This window comes from Tribolium castaneum, chromosome 6, assembly GCF_031307605.1.
Source record: "Tribolium castaneum strain GA2 chromosome 6, icTriCast1.1, whole genome shotgun sequence".
Classification (NCBI taxonomy): Eukaryota; Metazoa; Arthropoda; class Insecta; order Coleoptera; family Tenebrionidae; genus Tribolium; species Tribolium castaneum.
This window is the reverse complement of record NC_087399.1, coordinates 3,429,800-3,439,664: the sequence shown is the minus strand read 5'-3', so window position 1 is coordinate 3,439,664 and position 9,865 is coordinate 3,429,800. Positions and strand designations below refer to the sequence as shown.

The 9,865-nt window shown below is 35.4% G+C and overlaps 1 protein-coding gene across 3 annotated transcripts in view; it reads left to right on the top strand.

Moving 5' to 3' along the window:
* The first annotated feature begins 3,194 nt into the window (after window positions 1-3,194).
* Window positions 3,195-9,865, top strand: part of LOC658816 (inactive rhomboid protein 1) — a 36,424-nt gene continuing 29,753 nt past the window's right edge. For all 3 annotated transcript variants that reach the window (XM_008198734.3, XM_015982763.2, XM_064357286.1), the window contains exons 1-2: window positions 3,195-3,750; window positions 3,817-3,916. The gene's annotated coding sequence lies outside the window, so the exon portion shown is untranslated. The remainder of the gene's footprint in view (window positions 3,751-3,816; window positions 3,917-9,865) is intronic.

The following is a 9,865-nucleotide window of genomic DNA, read 5'->3' as shown; positions in this document are numbered from 1 at the left end:
ATTTGATAATGAAGACACAAACCGAACATGTTTACGATAACATTAAAGTTTTAATAGCGATCTCTAAATGAAAATCCATAATGGAGTGTTCAGATATTTTAGTAGACTTCGAACAATTAGGTGTATCTTTTTTATGTGCGTATAATAGTTGAATACAGTTGGGGTATGCAAAATTTATTTGGTAATCATTTTTAACACCTTTGCCATGCGCCAATTGGTTTGGTCCAGAAATGAAAAGCTATATTTTTGGGGTATCTAAAAACTAGGGAATTTATAAAGGTTTTTCCTGGTTTTTAAAGTAATTTTACTTGGAGTGTCGAGGATTTTAAGTCGCTTTAAGTTGTATTTCATTGATTTTTTCCATGCGCCAATAGGCTTGGTCCAGAAATGAAAAGCTGTTTTGAGGTGTGTGAAATCTAGACATTTTGACAATGGTTTTGAGGTAATTTTACTTGATTTTTGCATGCGCCAATTGGCTTGGTCCAGAAATGAAAAGCTATTTTTGGAGTGTCTAAAATCAAGGCATTTTGTAAGTTTTTTACATCTTTTTCGGATGGTTACTTTTGGGAAAACAGTAAATTTGTAGGATTCTACCCTGTTTTTCGTGTGCCCAACTTTTAGTGGCCTACACATATTTGGGAACTTTTGGGGTGGATAAAAATTCATGATTTTTGAGAGGTTTTAGGCCCTATTTGGTTGTTTGCTTTTGGACAAACAGCTAAATTTGTAAGATTTTGCCTTGTTTTTTAAGACGCCAAATGTCCTGGCCCAGAAGTAAAAAGCCATTTTGGGGTGTGTAAAAACAAGGTATTTTATTGTTTTTTTTAGAGCGTATTTGTAGGATTCTACCCTGTTTTTCGTGTGCCCAATTTTTGGTGGTCTACAGATATTTGGGAGCTTTTGGGGTGGATAAAAATTAATGACTTTTGAGAGGTTTTAGGCCCTATTCGGTTGTTTGCTTTTGGGCAAACAGCTAAATTTGTAAGATTTTGCCTTGTTTTTTAAGACGCCAAATATCCTGGCCCAGAAGTAACATTCTATACTCTACTTCGTTTAATTTTTATAATTTAAGAAGTAAGTCTTTTAAGGATTCATCGCTAAAGTTTGAAGTTATGTTCACCTTTACGTTCATCTTTTTTTCTCTCAAAACAAAAGCTATTTTTCCTTTATTTGGATGTGCTCTTACGTTTACAATTTGGCACCTTTACATACTTTTACCTGTTGGCGCATTATTTTCTTATTTCTGTCAGTTTTATTCTCCGCTTTTCGTTTATACGTCCATGTGTTCTCTCAATCTCTTATTTTTGTTTACGTGTTGTTTCACTTACCTTTTCTATACTTTTTTTCATAGAAAAATTGTCACACCTGATTGGGGTTCGAACCCCTGATCTCCCCCGTCGTAAGTGGCGCTTATACCACTGGGCCACCGGGCCCCAGGTCCTGAGCGTCTTTTGCAGATATTTTAACACAATTTTTTTAAATAAATCAACATTACAAACTATATTTAGCAAAACTGCTTACGAATAATTTTGCTAATGGAAGCACAACTCGCTTTTTGTTCAGCCTTATTTTTTATCGAAATAGCATTGAAAATGAAGATATTTTTCACCAATCAAACAAAATCGTATAATCCCAGCCCCAATCTTATTTACCGAAAATACTCTCCGGAGAGAGAGAACCGATATGAAACCTCGACCTTAGGGCAATTTAATTATATGGATTATCCTTATATTCAAGTGTCCTACTTTCATCTCCCGACTGTACCCAACAATAACAAATCTTGCTGTTTCCGACTGTATGAAACTCCGCCCCTGTCGCCATTTTGCGAAATTCGCCGAAATATCTACAGAAGGCGCCACGGATTTGTGAATGCGCCAACGAAACTTTTTTAAGTACGCATCTTTTAGAAATTTCCGTCGGTTTTGTTTACAACTTGAAATTTATTTGTTTTCACGATTGTGATTTAGGGCTTTTTGTGGCTTGGTTTTTTCCTTTTACTTTGAATGAATAAACACTGCACATCAACGATTCTTTAGGTGTCGTCAGCACAATGAGTAAATAAATAATTATTTACTTTATTCGGGGCTCAATTTTTTACGTAAAAAGTGGGATTATTAAACTTTTATGAAAATATTGTTGGATTTTGTCAACAAGTTGCTAGAGGATGTGCCGGGGTTAATTCGGAAACTACCACACATAATCATACATAATTTACGGTCTTGGACGAAAATACATTACGTGTTGATGTTTATTTTAAGCACGATGTATCTATCGCTGCTGTATGTTCTTGAATATTAAAGTGCTTAAATAATCCTTGCAACACTAATAATAAAGTATTCAATCAAAAATCTATTGTTCCCCAGTACCAATACCAGCAATTATCGCGTATACAAAAATGGTGGATGCGCCGGGTTACATTAAACATTTTCGTTTTCTTGTGGTAATTTTTAAAACCCTAACTCAATTTTGCGTTATAAGGCTTAAAAGTGAATCAAATTGTCAATCTAGACTCGGCTTTCGCCTCGATTTTATTTCAGGTCATTATTGGTTATAACGTCATTTTTACTTTTAATTTTAATGTTTTTTAAATTTTTTTCATTATCAGAAATATACAGATGTGTATTATTTAAAATTATTTAAATTATTTAAAAATTAAGAAATTATTTAAAAAAATTATTTAAAAGTAAGATTGACCTGTTTGAATTTTTTTTTAATGACCAAAGACAAAGATATGACCTTGTAGTTAGCAAGTATATTTCACATATGATTTAATCGCGAATATTGACTTGAAATCAGCATCATAAAGTAGAAATGTGTGTGACGTCATTCACAGATGATTTCGTCTATCATTAATTCCGAGTGAAATTAGTTTGTTTTTCCCCACATTGACGTTTAAATGGATAAAACATGTCGTTTCATCTTAATATTAAATTATGGCTCATTATTGATTGGTCGACATTTAATAGTGGAAATAAAATGTTGACAATTTAAATTTTAAAAATGTATTCAGTTTCTTTTGTGTCTATAATGGGATGGTTGTTATTATTGCCACAGTTATTATCGCTTGAAGAGACAATTCGAAAGTTGTATTTTAAAGAGGGTTATAAACGTTTTATTAGGGGTTGATTTTTCCAAAGACCCGCCATTTCCCCCTACTTGGTCATTGAACTCCCCACCCCAAATTCACCCTCGCGCGCACATCGATTCTGCGACCATAGGTCCGCTATGTATGTCGCGTAGTCCTTCGACAAGCCGCGATATTTATAAAAAAAATTAGTTAAATGAACGTTGAGAAAAGTGCCCTCGATGTGCTTGCCTCGTTGTAACAAGCCGGAACGTCCGAGTTGGCCGTTTTCGAGCGTCGGTGCGGTGGACGTCGCGACGTCCGTGTGAATGTTTGACAGGTATCTGGTCGTCGTGACGGTCTTTTGTTTTAAGGGGCGTCCATCGGCGTCCTGTGCGTGCAAATCAAGTGGTGGCGATGTTAAAAGTGCCCGCTTTTGCGGCTTTTGAGTGGTTTTTGTGCGTCCAAGCTTGAGGGAATTTCAACCCAGCGCCTTCGCCATTTTGTACTGCTTTAGGCGTATACAGGCCGTGTTGACACGGCGCCCCATATAACGCCAGGGGGCCCAGGGGCGAGAGACTGGGTCGGGATTTCCTCGCAGTGAGATACAGTGGGTTTTTACATGAGTGACGTTTCATGGATAAGTGTGGGATTAACGCTGGAGGGGCCCTTTCAGTATTAGTGAAGTTAGTAATTTTTTTGGATTTTTGCGGCAGGGCCGGAGTCAGGGGTAACCCGTGTTTATGTTGCAGGAGCGGAAGCGGCATCGTCATGTGGTAGGCGGGGCTGGGGGGTGTAGCCCCCCTGTAGACCTGGCGCCGCCATCACGGATCACCACGGCGACCGTCACAGGTAAGCTGATTCTAATTAATATACATAAGTGATATTTATGCAGGATTTTAATAAACTTGGCCACTTGATGGGAGACATGTGACCAAAGGGGTCACGTGAACGGAATAACAATAACGACCCATCCGGGACTTTACGACAGGGTTGCCACCTGTCACGAAATTTACATAAAATAAACAACAAATAGCGCGATTAAATATTAACATAATTATTTAATCACGTGATGGCGGGGATCAATTTGATCACGATATCAACTGGAAAATTCTTTGTTTCCACCGTTTTATGCAGTTTATCTGCAACTTATAATTTATTCTAGCTTGGTTTCTTGTTTCTCTACAACTTATAACCTTGCAAACTGAGATTAAAACTTTTGTAATTTTTATATTGAAAAAGAAACACAACCGAGTTACTGCAACAATCGATAGCGTCCTCCCCTCGACCATATTAAACATTACTCACTAAAATAATTGAAACATATTTACAAATTAATTTGAAACATAATTTTTAAAATAATCAATTTTGGTGGATGCGCCGGGCTAATTTAAAGTGTGCCAGATTTGTAGCAGCAGTGGTTGGTAACATTGACTGCTGCCTGTTAACAGTAAAACCTGTTCCACTAGGCAACAAAATAAATGACTCTTTTATGATTTGAAACTGGAATTGGGGATTTACGAACGTCAGCTAAAAAAGAGCAGAATTCGTAAAATATTTCAATAAAAATTGTTTGATCGGAACATAACAGAATCCAAAATAGAATTTATGGCAGAAAAGAAACTGACTCTGTTTCTTGACTGTAGGAAATTAAGTCGGTACTGCTCTGGTAAAAAACAGAACTCATTAAATATACAGACTTGCTACTTGTTCCAAACTAGCAAACTTAATTAATGATTCCATTAGTTCCATTTCCTTCAAAGATAAATTTGACAATTATAGGGAAATTTTAAAGTGCGCGACTATTTAATTATGCTTTCGTAAAATAAAGTTAAATGGAAATTTTATTGTCCTACTTTCAGAAAATGCATAATTTCTTCAAGAAAATCCCGAATGTATTTACTAATTATGCCAAATAAAAAATCATATGATAAAGTAAATTTAATTTTCGAAGATTTAAAAAATAAAACTTTTAAGCTGTTTTTGTAGACACTGGCAATTCTGACACATTTCTTACTAGAAATTACTAGAACCAATGGTGTTATTGTTTAAAGACCGACATACACAGGCCAAATATTTCTAAAAAATTTTATATTTTTTTATATTTTTATATTTTTGTTCTTGACTTGTTCTTGAAGTGGCAATTGTTTATTTAATTAACATGAAAACCTTAATAAGACATAAGACACCTAAACATCATCGAAAAGATAAAGCTCTTTGTGTAATACTCTCAATAACTTTTACATCTTGTTTATTTTGCTTCCTTTTTTTGGATTTTTTTTATTTATCAGAAAGCTAAAAAAGTGTATTTACTCATCAAAGAATGACGTCAGAAATGTCATTATAATATCAAAACATAGCATGCAAAAAATAAAATCGACCTGTTCGAGGTTTTTTTGTGAAAAGGATATGAAAGGATATGGGATATGTGAATTTTGTGCGTTATTTTTGAATCCCTCTGTATGTAAATACGAGTTCATCGCATCGCTAGTGTAAATTTTGTGAGCGTATAAAGATAAAAATGTTAATTTTTCATTCATTTACATGTGATCTTGTCATTTATTCTAATGAATTTTTTTAACTGTTGAAAGAGCACAAAATTTTCTATTCTGTTGTAAAATTCTTCTTGTAACGGCTGTTCTTGCTATCGGTGTAATTATTATTTATCGGGGTATAGGGTGCGAAATCCTTTGAAAATAGCCTGTCCATTTTCCTACATTTGAGAATGTCATCGGCCAATATCGTTAAATACGCGTCTTAAATCGGGAGATACCCATTGATGTATTTATCCCATCTCAAACAATTACCTCTGTTCGGTTCCTCGAACTTATATCAGGGATTTTTCAGCGGGGGATGGATTCTAGATGGGATGTGAGATAAGACGAAACGATTTTCTGACGTTCGCACTGGTCCAGAAAGCACATAATAGGAGCTTGATGAAGGCTTAAGAAACCCAACACTATCAGAGAATGACACACTAGCATAGATTTTTCATTTCATTTTATTTCTTTGGCAACTTTTAATGGTCACGCCACATATGGAAGCTATTTCCGCTTTTACCCTTAAAATAAGTTTTTTAATGATTGCGCTCGAACTCTTTTCTTTCACACAAAACAACTGCAAAATCACGCAAATACGAAATTATGACATAAAACGACGTGACAATCATTGATAAGCAAGGGGAAAAATGAACAAGAATTGCCATTTACAGATTGTAAATGCGATTTTTTCGCGGAATTAAGGTTAGAGGATAATTCCCCTATGACAGCGCCGTAATTGGCCGGCTCTCAGCTTGGCTTCTCTTTTCTTTCTCCCGTCAGCAAAAATGTCAAATATGACATGGTTATATTGTCGCTAACATTTAGCTGTTTCACCAAAATTATTAATTTAAAGTGTTTTTCGCGACGAAAAAACGCACAAAGAACCCTGACATGGAGCTTAGCAGGAGATTAAGAATGCGCTGCTATAAGTTTTTATTGCAAGTTCTGGCATAAACTTGATTAAAACACTTCCCGTGTAAAGAGTGTTAAGTTTCATTGCGTTTTTATTTGAATCTAGTTGAATGCCGTAAAACGCATCATTAAACCACCCAGTTTGTTTCAAATCATCCGCCAAAAAAGCGAGTCGATGATTGCCACAGAAACTCCGTGAATATTATCAAACATTAAGTCAATTTTGCTTTATTAGCAATGCAAATCGGATGCATTTGCATACGAAAATATTGATAGTTAAGTTTTAGTAGTGTCAGACTCGTGCATTATTTAATAAACATGTCACTATGTCGAGATAATCAATATGAGGCTTGTATGAGAGCAAAGTTCGTTCTCACATAATTCAATAATTATTGTGATTCTGTTTGATGCAATTCCACTTTGATTTGTTTTGTCGTGATTGATTCTAACCACTTTGGTGCCATTTTGCAATAAATCAATTTTACGGCGCCAATTAAGGCAGTAAATTTCCTCAAGTACCGAACGATTTTTGTTATCAGTAGTGCACACAGCTAATTCTCAAAATTTTGAAATTAAATACGTCACTGCCAACTCTTGTATCTCCTCTCTAGGAAATAAGTTTCGTAATAAAGCGTCAACACACGAAACGTTACAAAAGAATATAAAGTTCCTTTAAGAAATACGACGTTTGAAAAATAAATAACTCGCGTTGTCAATATTTTTTGCAACTGAAAAAGGGTTTAACCCTTGACGAAATGCCATTAAACCACTTGACCTCTAACATGCACGCAGAGAGTGAAACGTTTCAAATCGGGGTAATGCACTGAAATTTCGGCTTAAATATGTCAAGAATGGGGCTCTAAATAATGTACAACAGGGCCCAAATATGTATAACGCCATCATTAATTTGCATTAAACTGTTTACCAATGGACCCGGCCATAACAATATATTGCAAATAATTTATTATCATAAGCGTTGGCCAAAGCGTTATTTAATACAATTCGGGTAATTTATGCACGGATTGAGCAAATTTGGCGAATGCGCCGGCAAATTAAAATGCCATATTTGACACATTTGACAGAATTTTATTAAAACTAAAAATACAGCCGCGGTTTAAACTAATTTATTAGTAGTATAAATCGCATTATTTGCGATTAATCTAAAATGTATGGAGTATTTTCGGCAAAAGCGCGTACTAGTGAATGATCAAAGTGACTGCTTTGACAGCTACTTTATGACACAATAAAGCCTGATTGACAGTATTAATTTAATAAACCAGCCCCACTCCGCCATGTAATTGAAATTAGTTTAGCATTTCAGTAATGATTTTTCGTCGCCAATTGAGTTACGAAATTTTTAAACAAGTCAACGTTTGTTACGCTGATATCTCCACAACTTTCACAAAAGCGATTCGAATTGATTAATTCACACGAAAGCTTTATGTTGGCGATATTGATTGTCACCTAAATGCATAAACCTAACTGTTGAATGGCAATGCATCAAGCTAATCAAGTTGGCGCTGAAAGTAAAATGGTGGATGCGCCGGGCAATTGTTGACAGCAACTAACTCGATTTTATAAAATTACGGTGTGATAAATTAACGCAGTTTTTGGAGGAACAAATCAATTTTAATTGTTTCAATTTAGGGCATATTTTATTTCAAGCGCCGATAGCATTTAATTGAAATTTTCGGCAGTTTGTGCCCTAATTCGGCTCTACATAATAAAATATTTTTATCACTTCAACCATCGACGCGATAATTTATGCGTTAAGTGTATTTTCGCCGACATTAGGGTCGATTTGAGCAGCCTTGAACTTTTTAATGAGGAAAATGAGACGTGTCGTCGGATTTCTGAAATGACGACTTTCCGCAAAAATCAATTCTAGACAACATCAAAAAATATGAATAAATGATTGAAATTTGGCAAATTGGCATCCCCTACCACTTAGATGTTGTGTAAAGTGAAATTAATTTCCACTAATGATATCGTGCTCTCCCTAATGTTTACCTCATTAGTAAATTTTGCGGCTTCAGGCTTAATTCTTGGCAAGTTGTGTTTTGTAAACACGCAGGTATCCGTTCGTTTGTGATGCATAAACGTGAGTAATGAAAAGTTAGATAAAACTCGTATGCCAGACGCCAATTACACAAGAATTTGTTTATTACAACGTGCCCAATGTTTAATTAAATGGCTGAAGCTGCGCAACTAAATATTAAAGCTGCAAAAAGCAGGCTACTCCGGTATGCAGACAGTCTCATTAATTAAAAAAAATGAAAGGGAAAAAAACAAGTCCAGTTTCTTACTTTGAAGTTGATTTATTTAAAATGTGATGACGTATAACTGCTACCCAGTAAGTGCACTAACGTAAAAATAATTTAAAGAAAGAACAAGCAATTGACAATATTTACGTAATTTTTTGTACATTTTAAGAAAAATATTTTTTCACTTAGCGTAAAATGTTATCACGAGATGGATTTTTTTTTGTGAAACTATATTAAAACAAAGTTTAATTAAAAGATTGCATTAACGTTAGACAATTAATTCTACGTTTAAAACAAACGTTAGTAAATACGTTTATTAATAACGTTAAACTTTTTTACGTTTTTTACATAAATGCAAATTTAACTTAAGACGTACTTTAAACCTTAAACGACCAAATAACAACGTATAACGTTATATAAACCGTTGTAACGTTAAAAAAACGTTAGATCTACGTCTTTGTCTTACTGTAAACGGTAAAAATTTTAACGTTTGGGAATTTTCTCCATGCCCGTCTAATTTGTCTTTCCTGTGGACCAACGAGGTTAGGGTTAAATGGCCTATAGTTGACAAATCGTCCCTTCTATCCATTTTCGTTTCACTAAAAATTCCATCGATGGCTTTTTTGCTGACCACCGGCTTCCCAGTTCACAAAAGGTTCATCGGCGCCTCCTAATCAGTGAGCTATCTTGCGGAAACTCTCTCGAGGCTTTAAAGAAACCCAGACAGGGGAATAAATCATAACAGTGCTTTTCAACGTCTTATTTTCACGCCGCTCCTAATCGGTAATTCCCCGGCCGCCATCTTTAAACTGCGCCTTCGTTGATGTAATTTGCCAACCCTTCCGATTTAATAATGAATGCGTCCCGCATACGGAGTGCGGCGAAACCGCAAGTCCTCGAAAAAATTAAATTTTACGGTCAATTCGCACCTGGAAAATCCTCCGTGAACCACTCGAATTTCGGTCTATTACCCCCGGAATTTAGTTAACTGGCGTTCTGTCGTTCCTTCTGTTCAACGCTTGGTAATTTCGAGTCTTAAGAGATGTTTTACGGGATGTTCTCCGACTCATGGTCTTGTCTCTCCC